The sequence below is a fragment of the Peromyscus californicus genome, unplaced genomic scaffold (assembly GCF_007827085.1).
Source record: "Peromyscus californicus insignis strain IS unplaced genomic scaffold, ASM782708v3 Scaffold_20__1_contigs__length_68692818, whole genome shotgun sequence".
In the NCBI taxonomy this organism is placed as follows: domain Eukaryota; kingdom Metazoa; phylum Chordata; class Mammalia; order Rodentia; family Cricetidae; genus Peromyscus; species Peromyscus californicus.
In genome coordinates, this window is record NW_026294503.1 from 18,070,217 (window position 1) to 18,094,852 (window position 24,636).

A 24,636-nucleotide genomic window follows, 5' to 3' on the forward strand; every position below is an offset into this window, starting at 1 on the left:
TCAAAGCAATAACAATTCACAATAGAAATTATACAATGTTCTAAGGAGTAATTGAGCTAGTCTGAAATTAAAAGAACTATGCGTACACAACATAATGAGAAGATTTATTAGAGGGAAATACACAGATGATGAGGGAATTAGTGAGCCAGCAAAGAAACTATGGAAAAGATTGCCCAACTCAATTCCACAGCTTCACAATGACTCTCAGGCAGCCTTCTGGGTCTCCCAAAGACATGGCTTTTCACAACCTGGGTTAGGCTGCTCGGGTCCTTCCTTTCATAGAAGTTACAAATCCCAAGCCTCCACTTGCAACCAATTGAAATGATAATCAAAATTTAAGCAGAAATGATTGACTTTGTCAAAGCTGATGTCAGTAGGCCTACACTCACGTGATCACTCTGAGTTTCCAGCTGGGTCTTTAATGAACATGCTCATGATTTATGACCTCCATTTTGTACTTTCCTGGCATACGTATAAACCTGGCATTATTCAATTTCCCGTTGCCCCAAATCTTTATTGAGCAACCACCACGTGCAGTTGTGCAGCTAGGGCTAGGGCCCATGGATGTACCCACACATAAATTCCCTCATTGTCCTCAAGGTGCCCATTATGATAAAAACAGTCAGCTCAGAGATAATCCCTGTGGCTGCGGGCTCACCGCTCACCACAGGTGGAAGACGTTAGCTTAGACAAACATGCTCGAGAAAGCAGACGCCATTTGCCAATACTGTGAAATAATATCAAGGGAAGGTGGAGACTTCGAGAGCCATAAATGAGTATTACTATCTTGTGAGATAATTGGGTACAGCGTGGAGAGGGCAGCAAAGGCCCGAGGTGTTGAGACAGACCCGATTCCCTCCCTCTCCCCCGTCTAGTCTGCCGGTGACTTTCCCACAGGTGTTCTGGGGCCGCCCTGGAAGAAAGCAGGCAGCTGGGAGGCAGCCAGGAGGATGTTCATCTTTGTCTTCCCCGCCACACCCAAACCCACAACGAGAGAACTCCCAGGCAGACATGCCAAACTCAGACACAAAGAATAATACAGCAGATACAGAAACAAGACTCCGGGTAAAGAAAAGGACCGGTCAGCAGACAGTCCGTGCAGTCTTTAATGAGGCCTGGTGACGCCTAGTGCAGAGCTTCAGGGAGTGACTGTCATCAGAGATTAACCCTCCCTGAGTTGTCTTGCAAAGCAGAAAGAGAAACACTTAAGCAACTGATTCTTTCATAGATCACACTGACCCTCATTAAAACTGGAAAAGGAACTCGCAGCCGTATCAATGCTTTCCTAAGACAATCAGGTTTCCCAAATGCATATTCGATCCTACAGTAGTAGATCTAGAACTCAGCCACAGGAATAAGGCTGCCTCCACGCTCCCTGTGTCACCCTGATTGCTGCTGGGTGGAATTAAAGCATCTGCCCTTAGGAAACGAACCTGTAATTTGCCTTCAAATGCCCATGGCCAGGCACGGTGGTAGACATCTATCATCTCAGCCCTTGGGAGGTAGTAGCAGGAGGATGGAGGGTCAGCACTGGCTGTACAGCTGTTTCAGCCTAGTCTGGGCTACCAAGACCATCTTGGTAAAAACAAAATAAGTCCATTGCAAAAAAAAAAAAAAAAAAACGTTGCTTCTTCTGATCGCTCAAGTTATTCCTCTCATTTGTCAGCTAGGGACAAGATTTCTGAAACCAGTGATGTTTTTCAAAAGCAGTTTGCATGCCAACCGTGGTCACTCACAGAAGTCAGCCTCTCCAGAGTCCTGCCAACAAAGCTGCCAGTAAGTACTTCCTTCCCTGGTTACTCCTGCAGGAAGGAATGGCAGTGACCTGACGAAGACCTCTGACATCTCCTACACCCCGCAAGCCCCCATCCTCCTAATCGCCTAAGGTCCCTTCCTTATGGCTATGATTTTTTTTTTTTTTGAACTGGGAAAGGGAGGTTATTCCTGGTTAATTTATTATCTCTATTACTACATTCAATGGCGTTGTTAATGTTAGTCACCTCGCTAGATTCTGGGACTGATAAGAATGATCTTCTACAGCTTTCTGCTTTCCAGGTATGAACAATATAGGAATATGTGGTACTACTACCACCATAATAAGCAGTATTTGCAAGTTGCCTTATGATTTGATAAGTATTCTCTTCTTTATTATCTTGCTTCGTTCTTGGAAAACCACTGTGAGATAAGATGATTATCATCCCACCTCATCCACTCTAACCTAAAGCTAGTGTAGCCAACGACACTGGACAGACACCCATCAGCAAGCCAGCAGCAACCCACCCTGAACCGAGGAATCCTAGCTCTGAGCGCTTTGCTCTTCTTTCCCAGTCGAAGCGATGTGAGAGGAGTGCAAAGAAGGAGTCATAAGAACTCAGAGAAGGAAACGCCATGAGGGGAGAAAAAAACAAAACAAAACAGAATGTGCTCAAAACCACATCAGAGATGCGTTTTCCCGCCGGGCATCTGGCTGGGCCGACTCCAGTAACTGGTTTATCAAACAGATGCTGTAAGTTCAGCCAACAGGGTCCTTCCCTACTCACCACACAGAAGAGGCCATTGTGGTCTCACCATTGTTCTCAACAGCCCTGAAAAAAACAAGTTTGTCTTCATCATTGCAAAGCCCTTACGGCTGCCAGATTTTGGTCTTGAACAGAAATAGGGTGTTCTAGGGAATTACCAAATTTCTAGTAATAGACACAGAGGTGAAGAGGGAAAAGTGGGGGCTAGCAGGCTTTAGGTAACTTACCAGGAAGTTGCAACATCAGACTTAAAGGTTTTCATTCACCGGATGTTTATCATGTCCCTAGTTCCTGTGAGGCACGAGGTGAGTTCTAGAGCTCTTCCAGGGAACTGACTAACTGTGTAAGGTACATTCATCCAACACAGGGCCCGCGTATCAATTGTGTTTCTCACATCTGGGGCCCTTCTCTTTTATTGATACGTCGTTCTGGTTCCGTACCACCCTGCTTATAACAAACTCCTGGAAACCCAAGTTTTACTGCTCCGTCAATGGCGTCCTGCAACCTACTTCTGCAAACAAAACTTTGTTTTCAAGAATTTCCTGACCATGCACTTTGGGAATTCCTGCTTTGATGATTTTCCAAGCCCTTTGGGCCTCCTTGGGAGGTAATGACAGCTATGTCAAATCTGTCCCTCATCCCTCTCCACAGCCCCCAAGCAGCTTTCTCTCTGACCTTCTTAGAGAGATGCTAATCACTCCTTTTAAAACCAAACTCAAACTCACCACAGCCTCCCCACTGCTGATAGCAGAACTCAAAGGCCATTTCTCTAGCACTTCCTCTTTCTGCCAGGAAAGAAGAGCACCCAGGAGGACCTCCCACTGCGCTGGAGAGCAGCAGGACTCCTGTTTCAACCTTGCATTTTCCACCATGGGTGAAATCTTCCCTGGTCGACAAGTCCCAGCAGCTGGGCTGTGGAAAAAAAAAAAAAAATAGGTGCCAGTTCTGAGAATCCCGGCATTTCTGTCATCTCCCTCTTCCTTTCTGGCATTTCCTTTCCATTTCTGTATTGCTTAGGCATCAAAAAGTTCATAGGAATAGCACCCAGGTATTGAATTGTCACACTTAGGCCTCTGGGCCACTCCTGCTCTGTCCCAACAAGAGAAGATTCATTTCCCTGGAAGATGCTCTGTGAGACATCAGAGAAGAAATTGAAGACAGCATAACTCTGGTATTCACCAAGGTCAAAACATAAAAATAATAAAATAATAATTTGATTATGATTAAGTTATTTGACCTACTTAGGGATATAATTCTTCAACTTCCAAACAGTGTTTGAACAGATCTAAAACTAGAGTGCCAAGTGATAACTATGATGGAACAGCTCATTCCGATAAATGAGAAAGCCAAATATGACAGAGAAGTTTCCATGAGAATCCAACTCTCCAGGCAGGAGCATTTCAGCCAGAGAAACCAATGAGACATTCAAATCACAAATGGCCGAACTCTGGGAGAACATCAAAAGATTGTTTCCAAGATAGGCTTCTCGGAACAAGAATCCCCCTGAATGCTCTGCCAAGAAGTACTCCATGGTCTCAGAGCTTGGACTATTCAACAGAGAATCATTGAGCTTGGAAATTCACGAAGCGTCACCAGAGTAAAGATCTGAAAAGGTCCGTCTTAACCAGGTCAAGTTTGTTGAACTCTTTCCAAAACTAATTTGGCAGCCCACCTTGGATAGTACGGTATGTTTAAAGCTTGCATCGGCATTTCATAAAAGGGAATCAATATAGAGGAGGAAATAAATACACCTGGGTAGGATGAAGTCCTAAAATTGAACTAAGTCCTCAGCATGCGACTGACCTAAGGGAATGGCAATCTTGTTACTACTTGTCTGTCTGTCCTGACAGACTAAAGCAATAGCTAATGCATTTTTCTTCTCTAAGTGGCATTCTAAGCCTTGGCACCTGGTCCTTAATATGAATCACAAAATCCACCTCAATCCAAAAAAGTGGCCTTACTGAAGCCATATCTCCAGTTTTTACACATCCAGCACCACCATGCCCCCTTTTAAAAGCCCTTTGTGCCTGTAGCTCCTACCTGTTGACCACTTCTCCAACTGCACAACTCATGAGAGTCAGCATTTGCATAGAACTCATGGTCCCTGTTCTGAGGGGGTAGCAGGCAATAAAAATGGAACTCCCAGCCATCAGCAGCAAATTCATATACCAGTTGATGGAACGCTTAGCTAGATAGCGAGAGCTTATTAAGTAGAAATTGCACCGAAATACAAATGGGAGAGTCCTGGATCTCTCCTGAAACCAAACCCATTAAAATCCCCTGAAGCTGGCAGATTGGGACCTGAGACACCACATTAGGAAAGTAACTTGTCTAGGTTCCCCCAAGACATACATCTATCAGCATGTTGACCCCTTGTCCACCAGAAGGGAGATGGCATGCTTGTTACTATTTCCAGGCACTTCCTTAAGGGTTTTTGGCTAGATATTTTCTCATCCAAGGCTAGAGCACACGGGCCATGTGATAGATAGCTAGGACTCCTTGTAGCTCTGGTTTTGCTTGTTCAGTTAATAAAAGCTTCCGGAGCACTCACTGGTACTTGGCATAGTACTAGACATGGAGCTGACGTCTCCTTGTTAGCAACAGGAAAATGTGATGGTGATATATCCAGCAGAGAAACCCTGGCTGGGGGTGTCAGGGCTAGGGGTGCAGTTCAATTGAAGTGCTTGTCTAGCATGCTGGACACCCCGGGTTTTGATCCCCAGCACCACATAAGCCAGACATTTATAAGCATAAACCTATAACCCTAGCATTTGGGAGGTGGAGACACAAAGATTGGAGGTTCAAGATCATCCTCAACTATGTACTGAGTCTGAGGCCAGGCTGGGTACGTAAGACCCTTTCTCAAAATGTAGTCATTAATTTAATTTAATTTAATAAAATAATTAGGACCTTTATGAAGGAATGAAAGCGACGTCTGTGGCTCAGTAATGCTCCCAATACTGACAGACGATCTCCAGAACAGGAACAAATGACTTTTAGAGAGATTCAGCAAGGTCCCTTCAGCTACACGGGGCCGGCTCAGCTCCTGCGTTTCAGACCCTCGCTGTTCCCAGGGTGATAATTCTCCGCTTGCAGCCCAGCAGGGAGGAAGTAGAGTCTTTGAAGCTACGCAGCTGTGAGCACAGAAAAGAGGAACAAGAAAGGGAGAGAGGGAAGCGGGGAGGAAGAAAAAGAAAAGGAAGAAAATTGCTAACTAAAAACAACAGCCACACCACTAAAATAACACTACAGCCCCCACCTGGCCTGACAGCCGGCTTGAAAATCTAGGGCAGAACACAGGGGACCTCCCACCAAGAACTACGGCTGATCATTCCACCCTACATTTTTTAGAAAGAAAAAAGGTGGATGGAGTGGCGCGGGGCGGGTTCGGAGGGGGACTTCTCGGAAGTGCAAATGAGGACTGCTTCGCACAGCGCGCAGCATCTCTGGGCAACAGGGATTTTAGTCCTGGGCACGGAGATGCAGTTTGACAAGTCAAGTTCACAGCAGTTCACACCGCCGTGAAGAACAGAGGCCGAGGAGGCTCCCATCTGGGACATGGGGCAAGCTAACTTTGTCACCGTTACAGCTGCCAGGAATTATCAGTAATAATAATAGATAATATTTACATAGCCTGCCTCCACGAGCGCTCCTGAGACAGACGACAATGGCTGAGAAGTTAGGGATGCAGAACCGCCCCTGACAACCTGACTAGGGATGTCTTTCCCTTCAGTACCAGGGCAGATGACATGTGGCGAATTACCACCAGGCGCTGCAGAGTGGCTCAGCTGGGGATCAGAGGCTAAAGGGGCGAGATTTAAATATTCATCCTGGATTTGAAAATAAATAAATAACGAACCTGGAATTCTTCCTTACGGAAAAAGCAAAGTGGAGGGTAGAAACATGTCATTCAGCTTTGGTCAAAATCCACAGTGACACATCTCCCAGAATAAACTCTCAGGCTGTGGACGGTGGGTGACAAAGAGAAGTCCCTGTGGCTTCTTCTCCTGCCGGATGCTGACCGTGGGAGGGATGGTACTCCTGTGGGAGGGATACAGGAATTCCTTGTCCTCTACTTAATTTTGCTAAGAATCTAAAACTGCTTGAAACATAAAGTCCATTTTAAAAAGAAAGAAAGAGAGGCAATAAGTTTTCTTCGTAGCATACTAGGGCGCATCAGTACAACTCACGTGCATTCTACTAGTTCAAAACCCTGTCTTGGGGACTGGGAAGACGGCCCAGTAGTTAAGAGCCCCTTGTTCTTGCAGAGGACCTGGCTTTGTTTCTCAGCACCCACATGATGTCTCCCAACCATCGGCGACTGCAGTCCCATCAAATCTGAGGCCCTCTTCAGAAGGCACCAGACACGCATATGGTACAGATACATAGCGTACAGGCAAAACACTGGTCCAGAAAAAATAAAATAAAGCAATCAAAAAAGAGAAATTTAAGCCCTGTCCTGGGGTTTTCTGGATTCCTTGTGAAATCAGTCATCAGGTACAAATGTGTGTACAGCAATTGGCAGCGCCGAGGGAGCGGGGGCGGGGTCCTAGAAACAGTCATCAGAGAAGTAGAGAAGAGGGGAGGGGAGGGGAGGGGATGGGAAGGGAGGGGAGGGGAGGAATGCCAAGGATGTGTGTGAAGTCAGCTATTGCCTGGAGCTCCATCATTCTGGGTACTCAGTGAGAGGCTAAGGACTCTACCTCCGAGCTCACCTAGAAAGGATGCTATCTATGGTCCTCGTTTTCCAAGTCCCCATCATAGGGAATCAATTTCTCAAAATCACAACTTATCTACTGATCGAGAGCATCTTTGAAGTCACAGGGAGAACTCGTGTAGAGGCCCTAGGTGTTCCCAGGGGAAAACCTCAGCACGCAAGTAAATACTAATGGTGAGAGCAAGTCACAAATCCCACCATCTCCTTCTGCAAAAAAAGTGCATCAGGCAGAGGGACCAAGGATGCCAGTAACAGGGAACAAAGTGTAAGTCCTTGTCCAACTCTCGTAGAAAAAGGGGAAAAAGAAACCTCTAAAATGCTTGACGTGGATAGGTTCCAGTCTCCCCACGTACATATTGTCATACCTCTCCAAGAAAGGTCGATTCTTAGGCTCAGTGAACAACAGAGCACACTGGTAAATAATCAGTCTCACATCATATGCGCAGCAGAGCTTGGCAGCCCCGGCACAGAGAAGCCCTCACCATGGAAATATGTGGGTGTGTTTAAAGCATTTCAGATTTCTACAAGATATGAGCGCTGTCACGGTGGTGCGTAATGAGCCTGGTCTCACCATGTCGCCCTGAAACAACCGTTTCCTTCAAGGAGGTAAACAGTAATGGAAAACACGTTGTCTTGAGCTGTGAAGTTTTAAAACGCCGCAATGACCGCAATAATGCTGAGGCTTTTCCCTTCCTTAATATTCTAGCTAAATCCACACCACTGACAGGCTGCCCCGCCTCATGATGTCCTGGGACAACTTCTGAAAAGCTCTCACATTGTCTGTTCGATGAACAGAAGAAGAAAAAAAAAATACAGAGAAGGCTTTTGTTACTAACAAACACAAGAAGAGGGATCATAAAAGGTCCTAAAATCATACATTTATCATAGAGCAGGAAGGTGCCAAAGTTCCCCCAATGAAAGAGCGTCTTGATACAAGATTAAAGACAAGCTTCAGAGTTGCCCGTGAAGGGTAAATGCGAACCTGCCCACCTGCCCTATGAGCAAACTTTCCTACCCCCACATCGACCACTCTCCACCCACCCCACCCCAAAGCCACAAGGCTGATGCATGAATAAGAAATGCTCACAGGCCAAGGAGACATGAAAACCAAATGCTGTGTAGGAGACGGTGGCCAACGTTGAGTAGCCTAGAGGAAGAGAGCCTTGGACATGGACATGGAATCTGAGTCTTCTTTGTGCAATTAGACATATCTGGGTTTCTGAACTATAGCTTGTTCAAATGCGGAATCCCTCTGTGGAGAAAGACATCTCAGCATGTTCTGCTGTTTTCTGTATTCTGTTCTCCAATTTGATGAAATCATTTCCAGTTTTGGTTAAAAAGAAAGCAACTTCTGGATCCATTTAGAGATTTAAATTTGTACACTGTGTTTAAGGATTGCCTTCAGTTTGGGTTTTGGGTTTTCTACTGTGCAGAAGAAGGATTCAACAGAAAGAAATAAACATTCTTCGGGCCTACTCTACAAACCTAACCTTAAAAGCCACAGTGAACAACCTGCCCACAACTCATTTCTAAGACAGCCTCCCGGCTGATCCTTCTCAACAGTACTAATAAGGAGAGTGGTCCACACTGGACCCTTCTCTAGTGCCAACAGCTGCTCCAAGTCAAAGCTGGGTAAACATTAGAGTAAATATTTGAAACCATCCATGCATTCCTGTGACAAATGTTTATTGGGCACCCACTGTAGGCTGGGTTTAATTTATAGACTTGCAGGCTCTTGCAGGTGACAGATTCATGTCCCCCAGGACAGCCACAATTCTGGACCTCATGTCTGTTAGTTCTCTCTGTTGAAGCAGACAGCCATCGACAGCATTCAGGCCACCCCCCCTAAACACACACACACTTCCAAAGCTGTCTTGATGACATGCTAGGCTGGCCCTGGCCTGCCTCTTTGCATCATCTTGGATCCCCATCTCAGGTCCTTACTGTCTGGTTCCCTTGAGACTCAGCATTGGTTGTGATTTTCCCCAAGGGATCTCTGCCTTCCAAGGGAAAGTTTCTGCAAAACACAAGTGTTACCCTTGCCATAGGCCCTCTCTACCGGGTTTAAGGGAATTTAGACAGACTTGGTTTTACATGCAAACTCAGTTAGTTTCTACCTACAAATCTTCTGAGTGAGTTAACTTCACTGAGTGAGATTCCTTCTCCTGGGAAATGAATAACAGTAATAGCATTAGGAGATTTTTGTGAGAATTAGAGAGAGAGAGAAATCGGTTGTCTATACTGAATCCACTTCCTGAGGTGATTTAGAATTCTTTTAGGATGCCACTACTAACATGCAAAGTAGACAGAGAGCTCAATCTGTGTGTTTGCCTGGTCCCGCCTTCTTGACAAATACTCCTCACAACGTAATGGAAAACATCTTTGACCAATAGATGGCCAGCTTTCTCCACTGCTGGTGGCCACCGTAATGTTTACTCTTGACTATTGAGTTGACTGGTTCTGTAATTAACTAAAAGGTAAGCCACTGGGCATTACTGTGGGGGACTTTCCTGATCAGGTTGTCTGAAGTGTGAAATCTCACCCTCAATGTCATCGGTAACACCTTCCTGTGGCGGCCCAGATTACAGGAAGGAGAAGAAGGAAACTGGCCTGCTTGCTTCCACTCTTGTTGACAGGCTCATATACTCTGCCCCTGCCACTATTGCTTCTGCATTCTCCCACTGACACCAGAAACCAGCTCCTTCAGATGTCCAGTGTGGACTGAAGACCAGTGGCTCTCCAGGCCTTCAATGCCATTGGTACTGCTGAGACTCTCATTCCCATGGACTGAGGAACTACTGGGTTCTCAGTGCTCTCTGGTGTGAAACAATCATTGTCAGACTACCCAGACTATACTATATAAGCCAATCTAATAAATCTCCCTCCAACATATATTCCTTCTATCAGTTCTATTTCTCTGGAGAACCCTGACTAACACAGCCACTGAGAATATCGAGCAAACATCCCCTGTTGAATACAACTGACGACAGTAGAATTTACAAAACGTTAAAATATAAAGCATGGATTCTCTGCCAAATATCCTGAAAGCTCCTACAATAAACTTAATATGTCTTTCCCCAAATTCATGTTGAAATCCTAGGCTCTGCCCCCACCCACAGTGCTTTAGGAGATTAGGTCTATGTATGTTAGATAGCTTTCTGTTGTTGTGACAAAATACAGGAGCATAGCCACCTCAAAAGGAAAAGTTTTTCCTTGTGTGTTAGATGTTCTGATCTGTGGGATGTTGAAGCCATTGCTTCTAGGTAGCCAGGCAGAAATATCATGTCATATGTTGTGAAAGAGGATGGTGACTTCGTTACAGTTGGCACATGAGAGGAGCGGGGACAGAGGAAGAAGCTAAGGACAAGAGACATCATTTAAAAGCAAGCGCTTAACAGCCCTCTTCCTCCAGTCGGACCCCACCTTCCAGCTTTCACCACCTTCCAGTGGTCCATTCAGTTATAAGAAGCCGTCACAGATGGGGCTGGAGAGGTGTCTCAGAGGTTAAGAGCACTGGCTGCTCCTCCAGACCTGAGGACCTGAGTTCAAGTCCCAGCACCCACATAGCAGCTCACAACTGTCTGTGACTCCAATTCCCAGGGAATCCGACACCTTCACACCAATGTACATAAGATAAACTTAAATAAATTATTTAAAAAAAAAAAAAAGAATCTGTCATAGATTCTGTCAGTATCCTCATGTTGTGGTCACTTCCCCAGAACTCCACTGGGGACTGAACCTTCACATTATCAGGAGGTAATTAAGTCATGAGGGTAGAGCCCATGGATGGGATTACTGTCTTAATAAATGCTCTCTTCACACCATGGAAGGATACTGGGAGAAGCTAGCCCTTGGTAGCACAGCAAAGGTCCCTTCCAGAACCCAACCCTGCTGGCTCCCTAATCTTGGGCTTCTATGCTCCAGAGCTTTGAACAATAAATTTCCCTCTAAGCCATAAAACCTGTGATAATGTGTTATTTCAGCCCAAACCCACTGAAGACATACCATCTCAGTTAAATCATGGAAGGCATGCCTGCCTCTGTCCTACAAACAAGTCAGCTCAGACCTCGAGAGATTAGAAAATCTGCCCACCACCACCAGTCCACTGGCAGGAAGACGAACGGGCAGAGCTGGAGTTTGGGACCGCCTGCCTGCTCAGAATAGCATCAGGCGCCACATGGTATAATTCCAAACTTGTTCCTTAGCCCCTGACCTGAGCAATGGCAACCCCAGCAAATGGACACTGAGAGGAGACCCAGTCCTAGCCTTATCCTGTCAGCCATGGCCTACAGAAAACTGAACTGAACTCAGGCATGAGGCTTCAACCAGGAGAAAACTTTATTTAAAATGGAAAGGTAGCCGGGCGGTGGTGGCGCACGCCTTTAATCCCAGCACTCGGGAGGCAGAGCCAGGTGGATCTCTGTGAGTTCGAGGCCAGCCTGGGCTACCAAGTGAGTTCCAGGAAAAGGCGCAAAGCTACACAGAGAAACCCTGTCTCGAAAAACCAAAAATAAATAAATAAATAAATAAATAAATAAATAAATAAATAAATAAATAAATAAAATGGAAAGGTAATCGTTCTTTATCTCCTCAGGCCACAGCCCTCTGGGACCTTTATTTATGACATAGGTAAGGTTGGAAAGAGGTAGCCAATGGGAATCTGCCGATAAAAATGCCATCTAGCCGTGCAACGATAAACTGCCTGTCTGTGTTACAGTATTTTGCAGGAGTTATTGGCAGAAGACAAAATTTTCCTTTTTGTAGGCTGTGTATTAGTTGTGACTCAAAGTGACTTAGGCTCAAAGCTGTTCTTTGGGCAGAGATTAGGACAGTGGGAACCACAGCATCTCTCCATATTACCATAGATGATGTCTGTTTTCCATTACAAAGCAGGCCAGGCAGCTAACAAAGGTGAAGCTTCTCTCTAGCTGCCCTGCTTTGCCAAGACTGCAGAAATCCCCCTCTGCCCGGGTCCCGAAAGTCGGACTCTCACTCTGTGTCTTCAACCAGTCCCTCTCCCTCTCTCTCTCTCTCTTTTTTTTTAATTTAACTCACTCCCAATCTTTGCTATCATCCTAAGTGGCTATGAAATCTTTCTATTTCAGCCTGCTTCTAAAGCAGCTTGCTGGCAGCAGCTCCTTCCTAATGAACGGTCTTGGCTTTTGAATTTTATCATGTTAGTCACTGGTCTTTGGGTGACTCGAGCATGGCTGGCTTCACTGGGTCTTAAGACACCATCCCTGACAACAGACGTAGCCCCACCCTGAATCCTCTTTTCAGGTGAACTAAAGAAATATGAGGATTCCTTAAGAGAGAGAGAGAGAGAGAGAGAGAGAGAGAGAGAGAGAGAGAGAGAGGATAGGCAGGACAAGGAGGAGAATAAAGCTGGGAAGTGGAAGGCTGAGTCAGAGAGACACTGCCAGCTGCCATGATGACAAACAGCATGTGAAGATGCCGGTAAACCACGAGCCATGTGGCAAGGTATAGATTAATGGAAATGGATTAATTTAAGCTGTAAGAACAGTTAGCAAGAAGCCTGGTACAGCCATACAGTTTGTAAGCAATATAAGTCTCTGTGTTTACTTGGTTGGGTCTGAGCGGCTGAGGGACTGCCAGGTGACAAAGATTTGTCCTGACTGTGGGCCAGGCAGGAAAACTCTAGCTACAAAAGGGAGAGAGAGAGAGAGAGAGAGAGAGAGAGAGAGAGAGAGAGAGAGAGAGAGTATGTGTTTTACATAATCCAGAAGTTGCCTGTAAAGAAGAAATTCTAGATTCATTCAGTGGCTTCAAACCAGAAATTAGAATGAATAGGAAGGCAGCCTATTGTAAGGAATTTTCTTTTCTTTTTCTTTCTTTTTTTTTTGGGGGGGGGGGTGTTGTTTGTTTGAGACAGGGTTTCTCTGTGTAGCCCTAGCTGTCCTAAAACTTGCTTTGTAGACCAAGCTAGCCTCAAACTCAGAGTCTGCCTGCCTCTGTCTCCTGAGTGCTGGGATTAAAAGCATGTGCCACCACTGAATTTTCTAGTTATTATAGTTGTTCAATGAAAGAATTCCTTGCCACAAACATTAATGTTTTCTTACAGCTTTTAATGCCCGGTTCCTTTGGGATGATGGTTATAAAGAGACTGGGAAAGCAAATGAGAGCTGGTCTATGAAGGTAGGGCTCTACCAAGTTGTGCAATGGTGTGAAGTCAGATACAGAAATTATTTCTCTCAACCAGCAGGAGAAACTGCAACTGTCGACCAATCCTTCCTCAGGACAACATCTCCTGAGTACTATAGTCAGAAGTTTTCCTCTGTCCCTAAATCTCTCCCACTTGCATCCAGAAGTTGGTTAGTCCCAAGTAAACACACAGAGGCTTATATTATTTACAAACTGGATGGCCTATGGCTCAAGCTTCTCGCTAGCCAGCTCTAAGAACTTAACCTATTTCTGTTTATCTATAAGTTGCCACGTGGCATCGTGGCTTACCAGTACTTTCACATCTTGCTTCTCCTGGCAGAGGCTCGCAGCATCTCTCTCCTTTCTTTCTTCTCCCTGTCTCTCTCTTCAATTTCCCACCTAGCTGTAACTTCCTCTTCCTTCCCAGCTCTGTCACTTCTGTACAGACCTCCAGACCTTTAAAACTTCTGACTACAGAGTACCTCTTGGTTGTTTTAAGCATTTCATCAAGTTGATAGAGAGCAGCAATGAGAAGCCATGATGACAGGAATGGACATTCACAACACTCTCCCAGTGCAACCAAGTTTCAGCAGGACATAGGAAGTTCCTGCAAGGACCTTGGTAGAAAGTCCCTGACTACCAAAACCTGAATCCTGGACTGCCAAAGAAGCTACTTTGGCTACGGACTGCTTCCCACTGGGAAATGGTTTTGGTTTCAAGTTACAATCATCTAAAAAGTCAAAATTATCTTTGCAGCAGCATATAACCTCAGGCTGTGTTCAGAGACGATGGACGTCAGGAGAAGCACAGGCACCACCCGTGGCTTGGGAAGCCTCTCTTAAAGCTCATGGATTTGAAAACACAAAGAGAAACATTTCTCTTTTGTTAATCACTCAACTTAACAGCCTCTATCCAGGCTGAAACACAAAGTGGGCCACACAGTGCTGTGGCGTCAGCAAGTGCCCACCAATGGTCTCTGTGTCGAAGGCTCGATCTTCACAATATGGGGAGGTGATGGAACCTTGAAAAGGGTTGGACATAATGGAACAAAGGTAGGTCACTGAAACATTATCTTCAAAAGGGATATATTAGCCCACCCTCTACCCCACCTCTTCCTTCCTCTTGGTTATTTCCTAGGTACCATTTCCTACCTACCATCCATCACACATTCCAGGTAGAATGCACTGCCTTGCCATCAGCCAGAAAGTCACAAGGACAGCCAGACATGCACTGAAACTTCCAAAACCATCAGCCAAAATAAACCATTCCTCTATTTAAGTTAATTATCTTTGATATTTTGCTACAGTAATGGAAAGCTGACGAACATGGCATTCCCACACCAGTACCTTCAATAAAGGATTATTCTTGAAGCTGTGAGTTAATGTATTGATGGCAAAGGAGTTCATCTCTTCAAAATCTTTTCTTTAGGGACTGCTCCAATTCTAGCCATGAGCAATAACAGCACACATATGCAGTCATGGCCACTGGAGTGACTGAGGCAAGATTGCAAGTTCAAGGTTTCTTTGGACATTTCTGTGAGACCCTCTGTCAATATGTATACATATATTTATTTATATATATATATATATATGTGTGTGTGTGTGTATATATATATATATATAGACAGAGAGAGAGAGGAGAGAGCGAGAGAGCGAGAGAGAGAGAGAGAGAGAGAGAGAGAAGGCTCAGTGGCAAAGTGGTTGTTAGGTTAGCATATGGAAGACCCTGGGTTCGATCCTTATTTCTGAAAAATCCATTTGATAATTCTATCCAGCCATTAAACAATATGTTTATAAAGATGGTATAGAAACAATACCAGGTGACCAAACAGCATCTAGCACTTTCTTGGGACAAGTTGACCTTTTTGTATAGTTCTGCTGTTCTGTATGGTAGCTCATGTTGCCATAACAAAATATTACAGTAGACTTCTGAGCTTAACAGAGGTTTATTTCTTGTAATTCTAAACACCAGGAAGCCCAAGGTGCCTACAGACTTATTTCCTGGTGAGGACACTTCTTGACTTGAGTACGGCTGCTTTCTCTCTCTGTTTCATATGGCCTTTCTCCCGTATATACATAGAGAGAAAAAAAGACTTTCATCTCCTGTAAGGCCATCAGTCCTATTGCATTAAATCATGCTTTAATTCAGCCTTAACTATCACCAAGCTCTCTCTGGCTCAGCAGCTAAGAGCACTGACCGCTCTTCCATAGGACCCAGGTTCAATTCCCAGCTCCCACATGGCAGCTCAACAACTGTCTGTAACTCCCGTTCCAGGGCTTCTGACACCTTCATACAGATAAACACGCAGGCAATGAACACAATAGATAGATAGATAGATAGATAGATAGATAGATAGATAGATAGATAGATAGATAGATAGATAGATATCTCTCACCAAATACCATCACAGTGAGGGTCAAGTCTACAGGCTAGGATTTCCTAGGAGACTATAATTCAGTCCACCACAAATATCCTAATAGCCAAACCCCAGCCATCCAAAACCACTCTGAGAATCCACCAAGAAAGTCTTCAATGGCTCAATACAACTGCCCCAATTAAAGAAAAATTAACTTTATGAAATTCAAGTACATTCTACATAAGCTAGAAGAAAACAAACTGGTGTTGAGAACTAGCAGTACAGTCGCAGCAGGTGGGGACAGCTTCTCTGATGCACATCTCTGAAGGAAAGATAAACCCTTGTGCATGGTAGGTAGTGAAAAGTCTTCTAAGGGAAAGACTGCAGGATATTTCCACACTCCATCTGATAATCTGGACAGCAGAGGGCAAGAGGCATGAAGGAATCTATAAAGCTCTCTGACGGAAGAATATTTCAGACAGAGGGGGTAGAAAAAGAAGAAGTAAAGGCTGCACGTGGGCGTCTTGATGAAACGCAAAGAGATGCAGAGCTAGGCGTAAGTGAGCAAGGGAGATGGGGTGTATGCCCAACACCAGCATTGAGGAATCCTTAGGCCTTTGGAGGGATTTGGACTTTTCATCTGGGTAAAATGATATGCCATTGAAGATGGAGGGACATGATCTAACGTAGCAAATGGTTACTGTGACTGTGTGCTTAGAACAGACAGGATAAAGGTGAGAGCAGAGAGAACACTAGAAAAGGCCAGGAAACAGAGATGGTGGCTCCCACACAGAGATAATAAATATTTGCGAAGTGGTCAGATTCTGTGGGTGTAACTGGCCCTCTGTATCCATGGATCCAAACAGCCTCAAATGAAAAATATTTTTTAAAACCCCCAAAAAACACAAATCTCCTGAGTGTGACTATCTTTTTTCCTTTTCCTTTTCTCTAAAATCACAGCCTAACAACTATTCACACAGCATTCACATTGTGCTCGATATTGCAAGTAATCCAGAGATAATACATTCTACGAGAGTCTGTCTGGATATTCTACACAGTCGCTGCGACGTTTGTATCACCAGTGGGTTTGGTATCTGCAAACAGGATCTGTACCAGAGGGAGGAGTCCTGGAAACAACGTGCTGAGGATACCGATGGACTGTATTCTGGAGGTTATTGCATTTCAAAGACAGACTCCTTTTCCTCCGGGACATAAAGAGATGTCATACACACTTTCTTAAACCTCCAGTCAGGGACAGCAACTTCCATATTCTTCTGGGATTCAGAGTTCAGCCGCCCCTTACCCAGTCCCCACTAAGGGAAGAGCCCAAGATAGGTTGAGAAAAATAAACCTTGAAGAGTTGCAAATTTGGACTTAAAAACTGCCGTGTGCCAAGTGGTAAGTCATGTATTCAAAGCCACCTCTCTTGCTTCAGTTTTGTTTAAATTCACAGAGGTTCTGAAGGTGAATTCTGCTGTGGGGTGTTCCCTGCCTAATCTCTTCATAGCCCTCATCTCCACCCCTACATAATAATCAAGCTTTTGCCAAGAGGAAGGAGAATTGAGCAACCAAACACAATGTACTCTTTGAAGGCCTCATCTCTCCCTGTGTGCCTCTAAAAGCCACACCACACACACCTGCCTGACCAAGTCTGTTTATGGGCAGTATTTTGGCAATAGAAATTTTTGTGTTTGTTCTGTTCCTATCTGGTTTGAGCCTCTTAGTCCTTTTTTTTTAATTTAAGGACCACTCTGGTCAACTGAGAAAGGGAATCCTTTACTCCAACCCTAAGCCAGGCCACAATAGTTTCAACCAAGTTACAGTCTAAAGGAAAAAATAATAAACACACCGTCATGTTGTATCTCTTCCATTTGCAAGCATGTGCTAAAATGGATCAACCAGCCAACAAGTTTAGTATTTCAGAGAGGAAAAGTTAAACACAAAGAACCATTCCAGATAATGGGGAGGAGAGAGGGCTTGCTATAGATGGCTGGCAGGCTGCCATTCTATGCAGTTTTACATTTTTAAACAGTACTTACCCAATGCTCTCCTTAATCCCATTAAATGAAAACTTTTTCTAATTTTAAAATTAAATTTCCTGTATTTCCTGATAGGCTTCCAAGTTAGCCTCCTTCCCTCCTCCTCTCTCGGTCCCTTGATATTTCTGTAAGAAGAGGGGCATTAGCATCCTGGACAGATGCCACTTGGCACAGTTGCCCTTAGCGTCCCTCGATGCCCCAGAAGTTTTCCAACGTGCTTGGATTATTTCTTTACTTCCTGTTCTTTGGTACTGCCCTGAAGATTGTGGCTAGTGGCTGTGGCTTTTCCCCCCACCACATGGGGGCACACTTCAGTCATTTACCTTTAAGAATCTAATTGTGAGCTCCAAACCTTTCTAATTACTCTGAGTCTTCTTTTCTGCGGTGCTGGGGATTGAACTCAGGGCTCCATGCAAAGGAGGCAGGTTCTCTCCCACTGAGCACGGCTCTGAGACCCTTTGAACACACACCCTCAGCACGGTCACATTTATTTACACACAATGCCCTTCGTGCACAGCTTCATAAAATAGGACCAAACAGAGAAATTCAATTGAGAGCTATCATCTTAACACATTGTATATTAATCCAGAGCAAAATACTTAACTCTGTTGTGAAAAATATCTTAGTCAGTGCAAACGTAATGAGTACCTAGCATGACTTTGAAAGAGTCTCAGTCATAGCCTAATTCAACTGAGTGCATTTTCCGGTTCTGTTTATTTGCATTCAGAATTAAAGGGTTCCCCCACTGATGTGTACTCTCCAGTCATGGAAACACAATAGTAGCTGGACTTAGAGTGTCCTGCCTGTTTGCTATGTCTTAATTATGCAAAGGTTCTGGTTAGCTGATACCTTCCACCTTTTTTTTGCCATTCATTTTTGTTGCAAAATAATTGGGAGATAGTATACCTTAAATTTTCTCAATGGACTTCCCAGCAGGTTAGGAAATTCTATCTCCATATGTTTTAAGGTGTTAAAAGTTTTTGTGAATGGGAGGCACAGTGTGGTGGTTTGAATGAGAATGGGTCCCATAGACTCACATATTTGAATCTTTGGTTTCCAGTTGGTAGACTGTTTGGGAAGGATGAGAGGTGGACTTCACGGAGGAGGTGCATCACTACAGGTGGGCTCTTGATCCATGACTCTCTGTAGCTTTCAGATCAGATGTGTGCTCTCAGCTGCTGCTCCAGTGCCATGCCTGCCTGCCTGTGGCCACCCTCTGCATCATAGTGGTCATGGACTAACCCTCTGAAACTTTAAGCAAAGCCCTAATTAAACATTTTATGTTACAAGTTGCTTTGATCATGGTGTCTGTCTCCTCACAGCAATAGAATAGTAACTAAGACATACTGATTCATATTTTTGGAGAGAGAAATACATAAAGCACCATCTCGTTTCTAAACCCATACTTTTAAAGTTGTTTATCCAGCCTGGTGTTGTTGCACATGATCATAATGCCAGCACTTGGGAAGTGAAGGCACAAAGACCCAGAGTTCAAGACTAGCTTTGGCTACATGGTGAATTCAAGGCCATAGCAAGAATTAACTTTGAAATATTGTTATTTTTTATTTCTTTTCAACACCTCACATTTATATAATGAGCTAGTGCTATGGTATGAGTGAGTCATAAATCATAGCACTAACTTATTACTAAAATCAGATTGAAATTTAACCTCCACTGTAGAGCCATTGAAAGGTGGGGCTCTAGAGGAAGATTGTGATGAAGGTTCTCTCCTTATTACAGCCTTACAAAAGACACTCAGAGGTGGCCCCTTTCTTGCCCTTCTGCCTTTGATCATGTGTACCTGCAGTTTTCTCCAGTCCCGCTCAGGCCCGCAGCCACTCAGACCCAAATAAACACATAGACGTTTATATTATTTAAACTGCTTGGCCTAGTGGCTCAGGATTTTTGTTATCTAGTTCTTAGATCTTAAATTAACCCATTTTTAATTAATCTATAAGTTGTCACGTGGCTTGTGGCTTACCAGTACTTTACATCTTACTTCTCATGGCGGCAGCATCTCCTTAAGTGCTGGGGATTTTCTGTATACTGTGAATGTGTTGCTCTGATTGATTGATGAGTAAAATGCTGATTGGCCAGTAGCCAGGCAGGAAGTATCGTATAGGTGGGATAAGAGAGAAGAGAATTCTGGGAAGTGGAAGGCTGAGTCAGGAGATGCTGCCAACCACCACCGCCATGAGAAGCAAGATGTGAAGTACTAGTAAGCCACAAGGCACGTGCACGTGGCAACTTATAGAAATGGGTTAATTTAAGATATAAGAACTAGATAGCAAGAAGCCTGAGACATTAGGCCAAACAGTTTAAATAATAAAAGCATCTGTGTGTTTATTTGGGTCTGAGTGGCTGTGGGCCCAGGCGGGACTGGAGATAACTCCAGCTACAATCATGGGAAGTTACATCATCTTAGAAAATGGCGGTACCTTCACAGATGTCAACCCTGTGGCTCTCTGCTCTTGGGTTCCAGCTTACAGAACGGCAAGTAGGACATTTCTATTCTTTATAAACCTCTCAGCCAGTGTTCTGTTAAAGCAGAGGCAACAGACTAAGACACATAAAACACATGTCTTTTACTTAGTGCCCCAGTGAAGGTCACTTCATATCACCTTGGAGTACTCAGAAGTACATAAAAATTTAAACAAGCAACTTACCTTTGTTTGATAACTTAAGAAATTTGTAATACTGTAATTGAAATTCTATGCAGTACAAAATGCAGACAGTCATCACATCAGTGAAAAATATTAAATCCCTGTTGTATTTTCCAAAGAAGTAAAACCAGAGAGAGAGAGAGAGAGAGAGAGAGAGAGAGAGAGTCTTAAATTTTGTATACAATGTGTGTGCTAGCAAGTCTAAAACTCACAGAGCAAACGGCAACCCGAAACTTCAGCAAAGGTTGATGCTGCAGTGTGCAGGGTGAATTCTGCAAGGAAGAAAGTTGTAAACGCTCATGGAATTGTTGTGCCAATCTCGAATCAGCATTCTTTCAGTCTTTGCCTTTGAGGTCTTCAGTTGATTTGATGAAAGCCATCCATCCACCTATCCACAGGATAGAAGGCAATGTGCTTTACTCAGAGTTTAATCATGTAAATAGTAATCACATCTAAAGCACAGGGTAGGCATGGTGTGATACACCTATAAACCCAGCATTAGGGAGGTAGAAGCAGGAGGACTGCCAAGTTCAAGGTCAGCCTGAGTTATATACAGAGACTCTTTCTCAAAACATAAAAACAACAAAATAAAATACCTTCATAGGGAAGACCTCTACTGGTGTTTGGCCGAATATCTACCACTATAGCATTGCCAAGATGACATATAAGATTGACAAATATATATATATATACACAAATCCTTTTTAAGAAGTACATGTGAGTACGGCTTTATAAAATTTACAAAATATAGCTAATCGATACAATGTATCAATACCCTGGAAGCAGACCCCTGACCACTACTGTTAGCATCTGCACCGAGGAGTTCCCACTTTCACTCATGGTGCAGCAACTACAGATGTGATGACCTGTGAACCAAGACTGCACATAATAAGTGTTCAATGACTGCACCTAGGTGTGCAGTGCTACCCAAGTACAGAGTTGTAAGCAATGCTCACTCTCTTCCTTAATTTTTTAGGCTAAGACACATTAGCAAAACTGGAAACATTTGTTGACACATGTCCACTTGGGATCCACTGGTCTGAAGCACTGTCACAGATAAGTAATCACAAACATTAAAGGAACCAAAGGATTGTATTAACTCTGATCATTTACAGGTCAGAACTCTGAACTGGCTCAGTCAACCTGGCGAACAATGTGCTTTGTTCTGGGCCTACTGGCACCAAACTTAGAAGCTTAGCCAATCCTGGAAGAGGAAAGAATGACCTAGAATGGCTTGGGACACTTTTTTGTTTCTTTTGGTTTGATTTTGGTTTGCATCTTAGATATAAAACCACTTTATTCATTAAATTGGTTGATATGAATATGTGTATGCATGTGTGTGCTTGTTTGTGCATACATAGACACATATGTACATGCACATGTGTTTGTGTGTGAAAGTGGAAGTCAGAAGGAAACCTTGGGCATCATTCCTCTGGTGTCATTGTCCTATTTAAATAATTGGTTTTATTTCTGAGATGATCACAGTTATATAATTGCTCCATCTCTTTTCTTCCCCCAAAAGCTTCTAACGTACCCCCACCTTGCTATCTTTCAAATTCATGGCCTCTTTCTCTTTAATCATTGTTAGTTTATATAGCACTGGCCTGGAACTCATGTAGCAGGCTAGGCTGTCTGACTGTTGGGCTCTAATGAGCTGCCTGTCTCCACCTCCCCATTGCTGGGATTATAAGCCTGTGCCACCATGTCCAGCCTTGTGCATTCTGAGGATCAAACTAGTTCTTGTGTGTGGTGATATTTTGTGTCCCCCAATATATTGTGCACCCTTGTAAAGCTTATCTGAGGATCAGAGGAAAAAAGCCAGGCACTGTATTAAACATAGAAGTCAGGCAATGGTAGCATACACCTTTTGTCCTAGCATTTGGGAGGCAGGTATCCATCCAGATCTCTGTGAGTTCAAGACCACACTGGGAACAGAACCAGGTGTGGTGGCACACACCTTAAATTCCAACACTAGTTAACCATAAAGGTCTGGAGGGCTGTACAGAAAGACAGGAAGTGACATAGCTGGGCAGGAAGAGAAAGTGATGTAGCTGGGCAGAGAGAGGAAGTGAGATGGCAGGGACAGAAAGGAGGCATATAGGTGTGAGTATACTCGAAGTAGGTCTCTTTGGAAGCAGAGGAGTCTCATCATATGCACATACCTGAACCTCTTTGCCATTGTTTGCAGAATAATATAGAACTCTACAAATAAAGGTCATCAGCCAGATTTTACCTTTACAAGCAACGGCCCCGGGCTATTATAAAGTGAACAATTTGTCTCCAAAACGCACTTTCCACCACACTCCAACAACACTTATTATAACAACTAGAACATGTCTGGTTAGTCTGTTAAATTATTTCAGGCACTTTCATGTCTCATTCTAGTTGGGTCTCAAGCAAACGAAAGACTGTCTGAGGTCAGATAGCTGATGATTTACTCTGTGAGTAAAAGCACCTGCCCTGTGCCGAGTCTGATGATAGGAGTTCAATCCCCGAGCCCCACATGGCGGAGGGAGATGACCAACACCCTGAGTTGTCCTTTGACCTCCACACACGTGCTGTGGAATGAACACAAGAGTGTGTGTGCAACCTTGTGTGCATGCATGCATGCATGCGCATGCACATATGTCTCACACACAAAGAGACAAAGAGAGCGAGGTACAGTCACACAAAACAAACAAACAAATAAATGGAAAAAAAGTTTTTTAGAGAGACTCCATTTTGAGCTGTCCCCATTACTCATCTGTCAGGACCACATGGGCGGAAGAGAGATGCCCTCCCCCACCACCACCACCATCAACGCCTGAGGCGAATTGAGAAGGAGAGCTGCCCCTGCCCACCAGCGGCTGCCTCACCTGGGCAGCCCAATAGAGCAACCCTACTGGCGGAGGTGTGTGGGTGAGCCAGCCCTGACATTGTAAGCATGAGAAAGCTGTCCCCATTACTCATCAGTCATGCAGTGGCATGGGGGAGGGGGGGGACGGAGAAGCCCTCCCCCACCCCCATCTCTGCCTATCAACCCCTGAGGCATGCAGGAGAGTTGGCCCTGTGGTCCTAAGAGCAGGAGAGCTGTCCTTGCCCCTTATCAGCTGCAGCACTCGGGAGAGTGGCCCCAACAACACCACACCTGGGCAGCACAATGGAGCTGGCCCTGAAGGTGTAGATGTGGGAGAAAGGACCCTGAGGATGGAAAGCAGGAGAACTGGCCCCGTCCCTTGCTCATCGCCGCTGTAAGGGGTGAACTAGCCAGGGTAATACCGGAGAATTCACCCTGGTGGTGAAGACAAGGGAGAGCAAGCAGACTGACCAACCCTACAACTACCTGGACCCAGAACCAGGGTTTATTAGTTGGCCCACCCCAACATCCACCCCATCTGTGATTTGCTGGGGCATGTGTAGGAACTGGTCCACAAACCCAAAGCTGCAGGATCTCCACAACACAAGGTAACAACAGGATATCCAAGAGGAGTTCCAGTGAGGGCCCAACATCAATAGTGTAGCAGAAACCAGAGGCCTGGAACCAGACCAATGACTCTTTGCAATGAACACATGCAAGTAAAGATACATGGACAAAAGGGTTTGCTGCATGACTCACTGTGTCACACTGCAGCTTCCATGACAAGACTGATTTTTCCTTTCTTTTTTTTTTCTTCTTTTTTTCCCCTTAAATCTTATTTTATTTTATTTTGGAGGGGGGAGGTTCCAAGGGCAGAGGGTGGATACAAAGGGATGGAGCTGGGGTAATGAGTGGGATGGAGATGAATGATGTGAAAGACACAAAGAATAAATACAAAGAAAGAGAAAGATTCCATTTTACATGTAGGAAAGCTATGTTGAAGAAAAGTGAATTCACTGACACTATACAGTAAAGCAGCTCACTGTGGCTTGTACAGTGTCCTTTCATCCTTGGGGTGTCTCTGCTGATTCCTACAAACATCTGTCACAGCAGCATTTCTCCTGCATATGAACTCTTCCTTCCACATCACCTCACTAGTCCTGTTCCTTCAAGCCCCTCTCTCAGAGATCCCATAAGAAACCCCTACTGTAATACACGTGGATGTCATTGACCTTGTAGATGGCTCCTTTCAGATTCTCCCAGAGAACCTATAAAAAAACTCTTTCTGTAATACACATGGATGTCCTTGACTGTGTAGACCAGATGCCTCCTTTTAGATAATAT

General features: G+C 44.4%; 1 long non-coding RNA gene across 5 annotated transcripts in view; it reads right to left on the reverse strand.

Annotated features, from left to right (window-relative positions):
• The window catches only part of LOC128116497 (uncharacterized), a 53,420-nt gene that overhangs the window by 11,427 nt on the left and 17,357 nt on the right, over positions 1–24,636 (reverse strand). For 2 of the 5 annotated variants that reach the window (XR_008220480.1, XR_008220482.1), the window contains exons 2-7: positions 20,669–20,844; positions 6,379–6,560; positions 5,430–5,653; positions 2,281–3,431; positions 1,737–1,802; positions 1,434–1,575 (exon numbers count right to left, since the gene is read on the reverse strand). This is a non-coding gene — a long non-coding RNA (uncharacterized LOC128116497). The remainder of the gene's footprint in view (positions 1–1,433; positions 1,576–1,736; positions 1,803–2,280; positions 3,432–5,429; positions 5,654–6,378; positions 6,561–20,668; positions 20,845–24,636) is intronic. The other 3 variants (XR_008220483.1, XR_008220481.1, XR_008220484.1) reach the window with 3 other exon arrangements.